Here is a 12,627-nt window from a genome sequence, read left to right on the forward strand (position 1 = left end):
ACTACACATTTACACTCAGCTGGAGTTGCAGTTAATACCTCAGAAGCTATTTGTTTAATGCATCACGAATCAAAGTAAACAGTCATTACCTTTTTTGTATAAACAAAATATTTTAAATGTTGAGTTTGTTCGACTTTGCATACATGGAGCTGAATAAGGCTTTAGGGGATATGGTGTGATGTTTGTTCAGTTTTCACATTTAATTGATGCAAATCTCATAAACAAACATGCATTTATAAGGTTATATTTGTGTTTTTCTCTGATTTGTGTAAAATCAAAGCCAGATATCCAGCATAGTGGGAGACTAGCAAACATACTTTTATCCTTTACCCTGATGTTTTTTCCCCAAGTGGAAATGTGCCTCTGCAGCCCTGCACATGTAAAACATTAAACAGCAGTGATGCTGAAATATAGAAAACAACAGAGAGCAGTAACAGCAGACATTAGCAGTATGCGGCATATAGAGATTTTGGCAGGTGTTCAAAGACAACTCTGCACAAAGTAGTCCGTGGTATTATGGATGTTGTTTATTGATGGTAAAGGGCACAAAGCTCCTGCCCAAACAAACTTTTCTACTTGCACTCTGCTGGAAAAACAGAAGCAAACCTGGACTAACCTCACAGTAAATATTCAACACATGCTGTGGCAAAATTCTCACGGGTCTCCTAAAAAGAACAACTTAACCTCCAGTTGTCCGCTCAAGCGTACCGCTAATGGGCAGGTGAGGTACAGTGCAGTCACTCCTTGTTTCTCTACGTCCCTGCAGCTCTGTCCCTTTTTACCCCTTCCCCTCTGTGGATCTGACTTCACCCATTTTCAGTGCAAAAACCAGGGGGTGTGCACTTGTGTTCCGCCAGATCCGTGGAGTACGAGTAGCCAGCCATGTGGGCCATTTCCACACCGGGGCTCGAAATGCTGAAGTGGAGATAATCAATAGTTAATGGGGGCAGAAATGTAATGACAGTGAAGGATGACATTTCAACCTCGGGGAAGGTGTAGCTGCAGAGAACCGTGCTGCATGTATGCTGATGTGCGCCCAGGGCAGTTATGAGTTCACAGCCAGCTTTTAATGCTATATTAATGATTTCCTTTTTCACCCCGACACAGGCAGGAGTGAGGGACCCATTTTAGGAGCTTGCTGCCATCATGCAGTTTTGAAAAAGCCATTAAGAGGTAAATAAGTAAATAAATACTTTTTCTTTTAGGAGCACAACTACTTGACTCTTTGTGGCAAATTGGCTGGTTGGGGGCTGTCACTCACTCCCTGATGACAAATCACTGCAGTACTCATGCAGACGTGCATGTCTGTGGTGCCCATTTGTACTTTTTGACCTCCTACCTGTGTTTTTCACAACATTTTAATGTGACAGTGTTGTTAACATGAAGCTTAATAATTATAAAACTTAAACTAAAGATATGTTCAAAACTATATGCAGTAAATGCAGAACATATGCTCTGACAGTTTTGCAATACTTCTCAGATTTATTTCTGATCTTTGATGTCTACCCATTGTGGTTAATGTTTTTGCAAATCTCCTGCACTTTGACCTCAAAGGAATTTACAATGTTTTTTTAACAGTAGAAAGTATTGGTGATCTTGAGACCTTAGAATGTCCCCCCCCCCCCCCCCCCCCCCCATCTACTGCATTCCTGTGATATTCTTTATTTATTTATTTATTCATAGGCTTGTTTTTATGAAAGCCAGTGGCAGGGTTGAAGGTTGCTCATGTAGGTCTGGAAGCTGAGGACACTGAGGTCAAGTTTACATTTTCCCAGTGGAGGAGGAGGGAAAAGTAGCAAAACCACGGAATAAACTACCATATAGCCTCCTCCACGGCAAATATAAGTCTATGTATTAACTTTTAAAGCAGCATTATGGCAAAATGTCTTTTTTAATATGAAAGCTGTCATTGTAGGCAAGCTGGTAAGAGATTAACATATAATGTAGTCGGCTGTGGTGGAGCTCATTCTTGCAAACACAATGGTAAAGTAGAGATAAATGTTATTAAAATGTCCACAACTTCTAGTGGCAATTACCATACGCAGAGAAAAGAAAATTGGAGTACCCATGGAGCAGTAAGCTTATTGAAATAGTTAGAGGCTGGTGTATTCTTCCTGTAATGATTTTGTGAAATGATATACTATTTAGTGGTTTAATTTTATTATACAAAATGGCATCATATTTGGTTGGTGTTATTAGCCAGACAAGCAGTGTGACCAAGTTAAATATCTCAATAAACGGAATCAAGTTAATATATACTTGTATTACTATGTTTTTTGACTTAATACTCGCTAAACTTACGATGTTTCTATCAACCTCAACTGTATGTTAACTGCTAATTAGCTAACTTTAGCCGGTTGACAGGCTAAATAAAGATGGTGAACTAGGTACCTATGATACCTGCTGAACATTGTGATTAGCATGTTAGCATGAAGGTGTTAGCTCTTTGCTTAATTGCTGCGCGTAAGAATTTATCTGAATTTATATATTACTGTTGACTAACGCTGTAGGATAAATGTGGTGAAGTAAGAAGTACAATATTTGCTTGAAGTGAAAGTAAGAAGTAGTACAAGAAGTGGAATAATACAATAATAAAGCAGCTACAAGTAGCTGAAAATTGTCCTTTAAGCGTTGGCTACTGGGCTACTGGGGACCATAACCCCACACTGTAAGTTCAGGGAACATTTGACAAATGCCACCAGAACCATCAGTCTATTCAATGTGAGGGGAATATTTCATGAACATCCTTTGAACCTCAAGGTTGTAAGTCAAGGGAATGTTCCCCAAATGCTCGCAGACATCATGCAAGTTTTCCAGAATGGCAGTCAGGGAATGTTAGTAAGGAGGTGCAGTAAATGTTTCCCAAACCCTTGCAATCATTCCCTGAATGTTTCACAAAATAGACATCAAAAAGTCCTTCAGTAGAATGTTTGCAGACTATTTGCTGAGGATATATGTTAAAAAGACCGCTCAGACCATAACCCCAAGACTGTAGGTCTGGGTTTATGATTCTCTCCACCGTCTCTGACATCCTCAGATAATACAGAAACTGCCCTGTAAAGTTTGGTTGTGATCAATATTTCCAAATGACTTCATATTACAGTAACTTACTCACATCTTAAAATGTGTATGTCTCTATTCACTTGACTTTCCAAGAGTTGTAGTTGTTGTTAGACAGTATGTGACAATCTGACTACTGTACAGCAGCTGGTACCATGGTGGCGGGGCAAAGGAACAGTAACCCCGCGGCTATAGGTTTGGGTAACATTTCTAGACCATATGGGAGCTGTTTTATGAGTCTCATGACATGTAAATACAGGCTACAGTCTGCATGATTTCCGACAGCGAGGGTTCTGCGTACACTAAAAGAATTTTCAAAAATGAGGTTGGGGAATATTTTTGCGAAGAGGCACAGCGAATGTTCCAGGCAAACATTTGCAGAACGTTCCCCAAGTCTTCTTTGTTATCTCGGTAACCTACAAGGTATTTTCCATCAAGACATTTTATAGCACCGCAACAAAGAGGAACCCTTAGGAAACAGCTCTGTAGATGTCAAGACTGCAAGTCAAGGGTATGGACAGTATTTTTTCTCAAAACAAACTTTGTGTTGACATCAAGAAAATGTTCCAAAATCACTGTTGTGGAATGTTAAAGAGCTGCAGTGAATGCTCCACAGAACTTCGGTGAATGTTGGCAGAATGTTCACCAAATGGTTAGTTGTTTACTGAGTAGACTACATGTTGTCTAGTTACTTTTATGACAATTCTTCAGAGAACATTCTCTCAAGGTTTCTCTTGTCTGGGCTGTGTTTCTCATGAATTGCAACATTCTTGTACAGTCTTAAGAAAACTAACCATCGGGTAATATTCCTTGAAGGTTCTCTGAAGGTTCCGAAGCAACATTACTCAAAACGGATTAACGGATTTGAATGAAATTTTGAAGGCAGGTCAGAAAAGACAGAAGGACCAAGTGATTAGATTTTTGTAGTGATTTGTCTTACAGTCTGGATCCACAGATTTGTTAAACATTTCTGTATCATTACGAGATAGCGGCACAGCATCACTGTAACTGTGACTGTAAGTCAACACTACATCAGCTGCCTGCTGATGATCACATGATTGCAGTCTTACTACAAATCAACCGCTGCAGATCATGAATTTTTTTTAAAGATTTAATCTGTTGGAAAGGACTGAGCAGCTTTGGCGGAGTACTGCGCTATCTGAGTGCTTTTCTGGTTAAAAATCTAACTCCTATATGCCAGAAGACTAGTGTCTACATGACATTATTTTAATTTGGGAATGATTTACAGCAGAGTTTAGACGTTCATTTTGGTAGTAAGCAAATAACAGCAGAAATAAAAGTCAATGTAATGACGTTTTCTGGGTGGATATGTATCAGGAGGGGTGTTGGGGGGCACATTACAGTAACAATTATCTACATATGTAATTCCCAGCTTTAGTCTTCTCTCATTCGGCACCAAATTACCCGGTGACCAAATTGTGTCACGGAAGCGACTCCTTCATTCGAGCTAATTAGGTGAAGTCGTTAATCACAGCAGTGTGTAGTTCACGGACGGGCCGGTGCATCCAGCATCCACCGGCTCTAATTGACCGCCTGTTGTCCGTCGCTGCTCCACCTAGCGGCCGCTCCGCTGACCGTGACGTCGGAGCGCTACTGCCTATTTTCTCTTTCCATTTATTAAATTATTTCCCCCCCTCTTCTTTCTTGTCACCGTGAGAAATAAAGTGCCAGTGAAGAGCAGGGGCATCAGCAGCTCTTCCAAACAGCGGAGCGTCGCCGTAGACGGAGCGCTTTCACTCACTGTTGCGATTAAAGTTGAGCGCGACACGCTGATGACCTGCGAGCATCCTCCGGGGAAACTGTGCATTTGACTGGCTTAACGAGCGTCAGTTTCCATCTCCTCACCACAGATCATTTGTTGCTGGCTGAGCTCCGCTGTCCAACAGTCCTGTGGCTGTGTTTGAAGCGGCGCACTGACGGATACGGACAGACTCCGAGGATCACAGGTGAAGCTATGTTGCAGTGTTGGGTTGCAGCTTTGTATATATGCATGCCAGTCTGAACTGATTGAGGTTTCACGTCAACTTTAGTTTACTGAGGATTGACTGTGCTTGTAATTGTGTGCATTCCCCAGTGATTTTTACTCACTCAGTGTTACAGCAAAGCCATCCTGCCTGCCTCAGCTTTTAAACTGCGTCTATCACCAAATCCCATGCTAATGAGCTTGATGGGGAAAACTAATGCAGATTGTTTACACCTGCTGAAAACACTGTTGCACCTGTGGAGGCAACATGGTTATTAGAGTAAATGAGCTGTGTTGGTGTTCTTGGTGTAAATGTAAGTGAGTGGTTTTCATCCGTGGCTGCACAAAGACACTTCAGGATGCAACATTCAGTCAACACGGGCTTTAACAGCAGAGCAGGCAAGCACACTATATACTCAATTCAGCTTTTCATAAATTCATAGTATCCTGCCAAGGAGGTGGTGGAATGGTTGTGTTTCAATGCTATGTTTTTGTAAAAATGCAGCTGCTTGTTTTTCTAGTGAATGATGTTCACTAAATGGGACATTTCTCCACATTTTTTATTTAAGTATCACTCCGGCTGTGATACAGAACAAAGTGAAATCTTCTGCTTGTCCGTCATTGCCATCTCATCATCTCTGCTTGTTCTTTCTGACAAATGTAAAAAAAAAAAAAAAAAAAAAAAAGAAGAAAAATAAATCCTGCTGACTTACACTCTCCTCTTTAATACATTTCCTGCCTCAGACTTTTCCTGGCAGGCTTTGTGCACAAAAACCCACCTTGTTCCGCAGCACATAATCTTAAGATTATGTGACAGTTTTGCAAGGGCCGTTGGTTTTGCGTCGCATGTTTAGGCAAACTTTCCTCTGATTTGGGTCACTCGTAAGATTTACAGTCAGAGGATAAAATTCAATTAGACAGCCCTGCAGCAATCTTTACTCACTGGCAGATGGCTTAATACTCTTGGATCCTGCCTGAGTGTCCCTTATTGCTCTAATTGGATTTCATCATTTCACACTGTTTATCCACATAAAAATGAGTTTTAAAACGTGGCATCATTAATTCAATACTTCCTCAGCCCTGTCAGACCCCAGCCCACTAGCCACCTTTGTCGAAACATTTCACGTCTCATCCCCCGTGATCCGCTTTGTCATAAATTGAAGTAGAGCTCGATGGAAATTGTTGCATTCTCGGTGTGTCATTGAAGGCATGTTGGGATGCTGGCGCGGAGTAAGTGGGAGAATCTGTAATGTGAAATACATGATGTGCATGCAGTGGTGAGGGCATATTTGTCTGTCTGAGTTAATTCTAGCCCTGAGGAGATGGTTTTCCTCTCAATGACATCCACTTTGATTCTACAGAGGGACATGTGCAGTGGTTTTATTCTCCAAGACAATACAAATGTCATGTCTGCTTGTTTTGCGGGCTCGTTGTCAGCCTTACACTGTGTACAATAGCAGCCTTAAACAAAAATCAAAACGAGGAGGAGGCTGCTGCATCACTTTCTCCCCCTGCTATCATTTTCTGTCACTGTGAAGTTTTCCAGTCAATTTGCAAATTGGACTATTTATTCTTTTAAATGCCACTCCTATTAATTTAGACTAAATGTTAATTAGAAATAAACAAACAAAAACGTCTTAGCTTGGGTGTGGAAAATTCCTGGAGATGAGAGCACCGCCTCAGTACATTTTGGTCCTATTTATAGCGTTATTGTGTGAGTGAAACAGCTATCAACCTCCCTGGAAGAAACCTTTCTGAGTGACATCAAAGATGAAAGCAAGAGGGAGGTCAGCCTTTACTCACTTAACCGCAGTGGTTTGTGCTATTGAAGCCCTGCCAATTCAATTTATATGAATAATAGTATCTTATTAGTCAAGGTGGAGCTAAAATTGAACTCCGATCTCAGGTTGTTGTGTCAGGACTTATCGTCCATAGTCGCTGTGCTGTGTAATGAAAACGACAATAATTTATGAGTCATAAATCAATGCGATGGTGAGTATCAGTGAAGCGTGAACTAACAGCCAGGTTGAATCCCTGCTTGATTAATCATTGTTGCTGCACCTCAGTGGTCAAACCGGCTTTGTTCAGTAGCATGAGATGTAAACAGGACTCTGGTCTTCGACAGAGGGATTTATTACTACGGTGATGATAGCAGCTGAGCTGCTCCTGCCTCACTGAGGCTAATGCTGAGTTCATTCATGCCAGTGCAGGAAGCCACAGCAACATTTAAATGTCAGGAGAAAGTGGGGACGTCGTCACTCCTTAAAAGTAACAGCACAGGGACCGGCTGCGTTTCAGTTCTGCAATTTTAATGCTGGAATTGAATAACAAAATGTTATGTTATTATTGGGAGATAATTAGAATTCCCCACAGCTGCATAATTGCATCTCCAAAAAAATATTTATTCTATATCTGATGATTGATTTTAACTGTGTGCAGAGAATTAAAAGGCAGAGCACCAGAACAGGTGACACCGAGGAGGAGGAGCACAGTTTTAATATATGGCAAACTCAGGTCGTGTTTTTATGAAGGCTTGGCCACGATGGATCTGTGAAAGCTGATATGCTTTCACAGATCCATCTTCTTAATACACTGGAAATGAATTTTGAGCTAACTTTGAGTATCTGTGAATTTGACCTCACTTATCCTCAGAAATTCAATTTATTTGGTGTTTTCCCCTGATATCTGAATCTTTATTGAAGGACAACCCAGCCTGCTGCTTTTGAAGACAGACTAAAAATACATGGATGTTTTTAGAAAAGGTATAATATATATATATATATATATATATATGTATGTATATTTACATACTGTATATATAATTGTGGTCAGGGAGAGTACACTAAGACCACACAATTATCTGATATGTACAATCATAAACCATGCTTTTTTCCTCTAAACTGACATTACTTCCACATTGCGTGGTTGTAAAAATGTTAATAATTGCTTTTTTTATGTCTTTAAATATTTTTACGACCTTGTAAAAAAGCAATTTGTGGAAAAGTGTCCCCCTCTCTTTGCTACAAAGAGGTATACCCATACAATAAAAGTGAAAAAATACAGCAGTGTTGATATACCAAATAAGGAAGATATTAAAGAACATATGAATATTTTTACATTTTAAATGGTGAAGACACAGTAGTGTTGAAAGGTTAGTCTGTTTGCCGAATTTAGCAGCTCCACTTTTTGTATTCTGAATAATTAGGAAACTTTGCGTGCCAAAAGGTCATTTATGGATAATAAAATACATTACTGTAGCCTTATTAATGTTTCTGGTCAGTTAAAGCCTTAGAGGTGTGATCCACTGACAGATGAACAAACCTATAATGTGCAGTAGCAGCAATCCAAATGCACTTATCTAGGATTTAGCAGGCATAGAGCAGTATAAAATGTACTGGCAACGCTGCTCACTTTTGTACAGCTCTGTACTTTTTCTGTTTGTACTGATGCATGTGTAACAGCTGTGATCTTAGAGACCTCAAACAGAAACTGTTTTTTGAAGTGGGCGTCTGAAAAATGTCATCGGTTCAAAATCAGGTTTATAAATCAGTTTGATAAAATTAGCAGCAGCTTTAAAGTGGTAAAGCCTGTATAGTTATACAGCCTTTAGTATATTTTGTAGTCTGTTAGAGGCCTCATATTTAAGCTACTATATAACACATACTATATATGACATGCAGTTTACATGCTGTTATGGGCAATCTGTAATTCTAACACTAGTTTATTATGATTAATTGCTGGTTTTTTTTCTGATTCTCAGTTCTAATGCTGATATATTGTGTTTCATGAAAACCTGCTTCCTCTGCTGGTGAGCTTCCAGCTGAGTCTTTCCTGCTGTTCGACCTGTCAGGTCAGAGTTTTGAACTGACAACTTTGTCAGAGTGTTTGTGAATCATGAGCTGGCTGGCTCAGTGGTGGAGGAATTTCAAAATAATCATTCAGTTTATTTGAACTCTTGTACAGCTCAATCAATAACTTTAGTCATATTATCAGAGATGTTTTAGATATATGTATGGACAGAGTGGGCCATAAGTTTCCATACATAGGAAAAATACACATTTTGTGTTGGACAACCGTTTTTATTTATGTAGTGTGTTCTATATGATTACCATTGTTTTGAAAACACATATTAATACGTGTTTTCCACAGCTGATGAACTTGCATTAGCACAGTTGAAGTTCTGCTTGTAATGGTGTTGCGTTCCTTGAGATGATTTATATCCCTTGTCTTCACCTGATACACCATGGCCTTCAAGTGTCCCCAAACATAGCGTCACACACATCTTCAAGGGTATCTGAAACATTAAAAATATACATTATACATTTTCCTATGTATGGAAACTTATGACCCACCCTGTATATACAGTATACACTACCGTTCAAAAGTTTGGACACACTTTCTCATTCTTTGGTTTTTATTTAATTGTTTTCTACATTGTACATTAATAGTGAAGACATCAAAGCTATAAAAGAGTACATATGGAATTATGTTGGAAACAAAGAAGTGTTCATCTTCAGTATTAATCTACAACGTGCAAAATAAAATAAATAAATCAAAAGCATTGAGTGAGAAGATGTGTTGAAACTTTGGTAGTGTATGTATTCAAGATTCTGTGGTCATTAAAACCACCTGCCTAATATTGTGAAGCTAAAGCATCTCTGATCCATCGAGACATGAACTGCACAGACCTCTGAAGGTGTCCAAGACTTTAGCAGCAGATCCTTTAAGTCCTGGAAGTTAGTGACAGGGAGTCTTATCCTGCTGATAGAGGTCACTGCCTTGAGGAGATATTACTGCTTTGAAAGGATATATGGAGTGTGTAACAGTGTTTAAGAAGGCCGCAAGTCTCAAAGTAACGTCCACGTGATTGAATGACCCAAGTTTTCCAGCAGAACTTTGCCTGGCCCATCACCCTGTCTCTGCCAGCATGACCTTTTTCTGAAGTGCATCCCAATCCATCTCTTCTCCCAGTAAATGATGCACAGCCGTCCAGGTGATGTAAAAAAAAAAAGTGATTCATTGGACCTGGCCACCTTTCCGTATTGCTCCACGTCTAGTTCTGCGCTCATGTCTTCCTCGTAGGTTGACAGTGGACAGAGATTAGCTTGAGCAGCCGACTGGTCAGCAGCTACACAGTGAGCTGTGATGAACTGTGTGTTCTGACACCTTTCTATCAGTACCATTAAGGTTTACAGTGATTTCTTCTTAGGGATCAGATCACCTGAGTCAGCCTTCATTCCCCTCACATCAGTGAACCTTGGATATCCATGACCCTGCCGCTGGTTCACTGGTCGTCCTTCGTTCGATCATTTAGAAGCTACAAACCTCTGTGTGCCGAGAACTCTCCACTAGTCGTCTAGCTGTCAATATTTGGCCACTGATGAAGTCGTTTAGATTCTTCAGCTTGCACATGTATCCTGTTTCCAACACATTACCTTCAGCAACTGACTGCTTACTTGCTGCCTAAAGTATCCCACCTCGTGACGGGTGCCATTACGACAACATAATCAATGTTATTAATGCCTCCAGTCAGAGGTTTTAATGTTGTGGGTAATGGGTGTATATTGTACTCCAGGGATGTGTAGTTGGATTACAGCTTCTGCTTGTGTCATTATTTATTAATCAGCCATCGGTTTAAAAACGGTTGCATAAAGCAAATGGAGGTTTCGGTTGTCTTGGAGTTATCATGTATGTTGAACAATGAGAGGCTTTTTGCAAAGTTCTCTCAGCAGGTTCAGTCCATCCATTACAGTGCAAAACAAACTACATGTGGTTGGATTTTAAAATTTACAAAAGAAGGTCGACTGATGTTTTGAATTGTTCTGTTTTGATAACTAGTTCAGTGCTCGAAAAACACACTGATGTGAAAACAGAGAAACTGCATCCCCATTTAGTATGTGTGGTCAGAAAAGGTGTCTGTTCTTTAAGGCACAAATATACAGCTAATTTGCCAGTGTTATTAAGTGTTTGTTTTCCTGAGATAATTATTTGACGCTGACAAGTGTTAATTGGAGAGCTGTTTTTCCACTTACAGTGCTGTTTTTTTCTCCTTTTTTTTCGCTCTGAAGTGGGTGTTTAAATGTGTCACAAGTGCGAGTGAACTCAGTGATGTTAGCTTATATAAACGATGCTATGAGGCTGATTGACGGCTGCAGCTTGTAGTTAATGTGAGGTTCTGTTGCGTTTGGGTGCTTTTAGGTCACACCTGTGCAGAGTGCATAACTGAATGCGGCATCACTTTTTAAACTGTGCTGATGAGAACAAAAAGCTGCTACATCAGGTTCTGATCCTTAAAGAGAACACAGAAGCATTGCTGCAGTATATCACACATTATGGGCTCATTACACTCAAAATAACACCACTGATTTGGCTCTAACTGTCCATAACACAAGCTTCTACCCAATTCTGCAGAGACATATAGACAGTGATTGTATAGTATCTGTCTGTCACTTCCTAGTTTTGTTTCTTTCCTGCATGTCAGAATGTCTAAGAAGACATCAGTGAAGCAAAAAAAAGGGGAATTCTTTGCAGAATTGTAGGGCAAAGATAGATCCATGACCTTTCACCAAATGGCGTAAACGCAAACCTATAGACATAAGAAATTTTTGCTGTCACTTGAACCTGAAGAGTGGAAGAGAAAAGAATCCACAAAGGCATCTTGAAAATGTTTCACAGAAGCCACTTCAGTAAAAAGGACATATTTGTGTTTCAATTTAGTCTGAAGAATTTTTTGACATTGGGCGCACATTATGCTGTGTGGCAGAGAATTAATTACAGAGACATTTAGAAAAGATGTGATCTGTATTGGCAAGATGGCATTAGGATGTAATGACTGTGGCAAACAAATTAATTTGAAGAGGTTGTAAAAAAATTGGGCTGTTGCGGTTTAACAAAATAAATGTTTCAGGATGCAACTTTATATTTTCCTTATTGTCAACAAATGCAATCAAAAACGGCAACAAATTAGTGTCATCGCGGGTAAAAAGACAATATATCTTGAAATAAAGCAGAGAATACCTGAAATTAAAGTTGTATGATTACAAGAAAGAGCTCGGATATATTATGAGAGGAAATTATAGGAGTCAGTTGACTGGTTGAATATCAGATTAGATTTTTTTTCTGATTATTACAGCGCCAAGGAATGCGGCGGAGTTACTGTATGTGATGATCTGTCTGTTAGCAACATTACTCAAAAATGGACAAACGGATTTGGATGAAATTTCAGGGAAGGTCAGAAATAATACAATGATCAATTGATTAGATTTTGGCAGTGATGTGGCTTATAGTCTGGAATCACAGATTTGTTAAAGATTTCTGTATCATTGCGAGATAGCATCACTGTAATTATGACAACAAGTAAACACTACGTCAGCTGACTGCTGATGATCACATGATTGCGATTCTACTACAAATTGACCACTGCTGACTATCAGGACTTATCTGTCAGAAATCATACAAGGAATAATTGATTAAATTGTGGGAATGTTTCTGAGTCCCGTTAATTCTCGCCACCTGCTACATATTTAGGTCATGCAATTTGGTATCCGTACATAATGTACACATAAAAAACATACCTGTGCTCA

General features: G+C 39.6%; 1 protein-coding gene across 1 annotated transcript in view; it reads left to right on the plus strand.

Annotated features, from left to right (window-relative positions):
- Window positions 1–4,757: 4,757 nt before the first annotated feature.
- The window catches only part of vwc2 (von Willebrand factor C domain containing 2), a 31,762-nt gene continuing 23,892 nt past the window's right edge, over window positions 4,758–12,627 (plus strand). The window contains exon 1 of the mRNA XM_022215218.2: window positions 4,758–5,027. The gene's annotated coding sequence lies outside the window, so the exon portion shown is untranslated. The remainder of the gene's footprint in view (window positions 5,028–12,627) is intronic.

This window comes from Acanthochromis polyacanthus, chromosome 15, assembly GCF_021347895.1.
Source record: "Acanthochromis polyacanthus isolate Apoly-LR-REF ecotype Palm Island chromosome 15, KAUST_Apoly_ChrSc, whole genome shotgun sequence".
NCBI lineage: Eukaryota > Metazoa > Chordata > Actinopteri > Pomacentridae > Acanthochromis > Acanthochromis polyacanthus.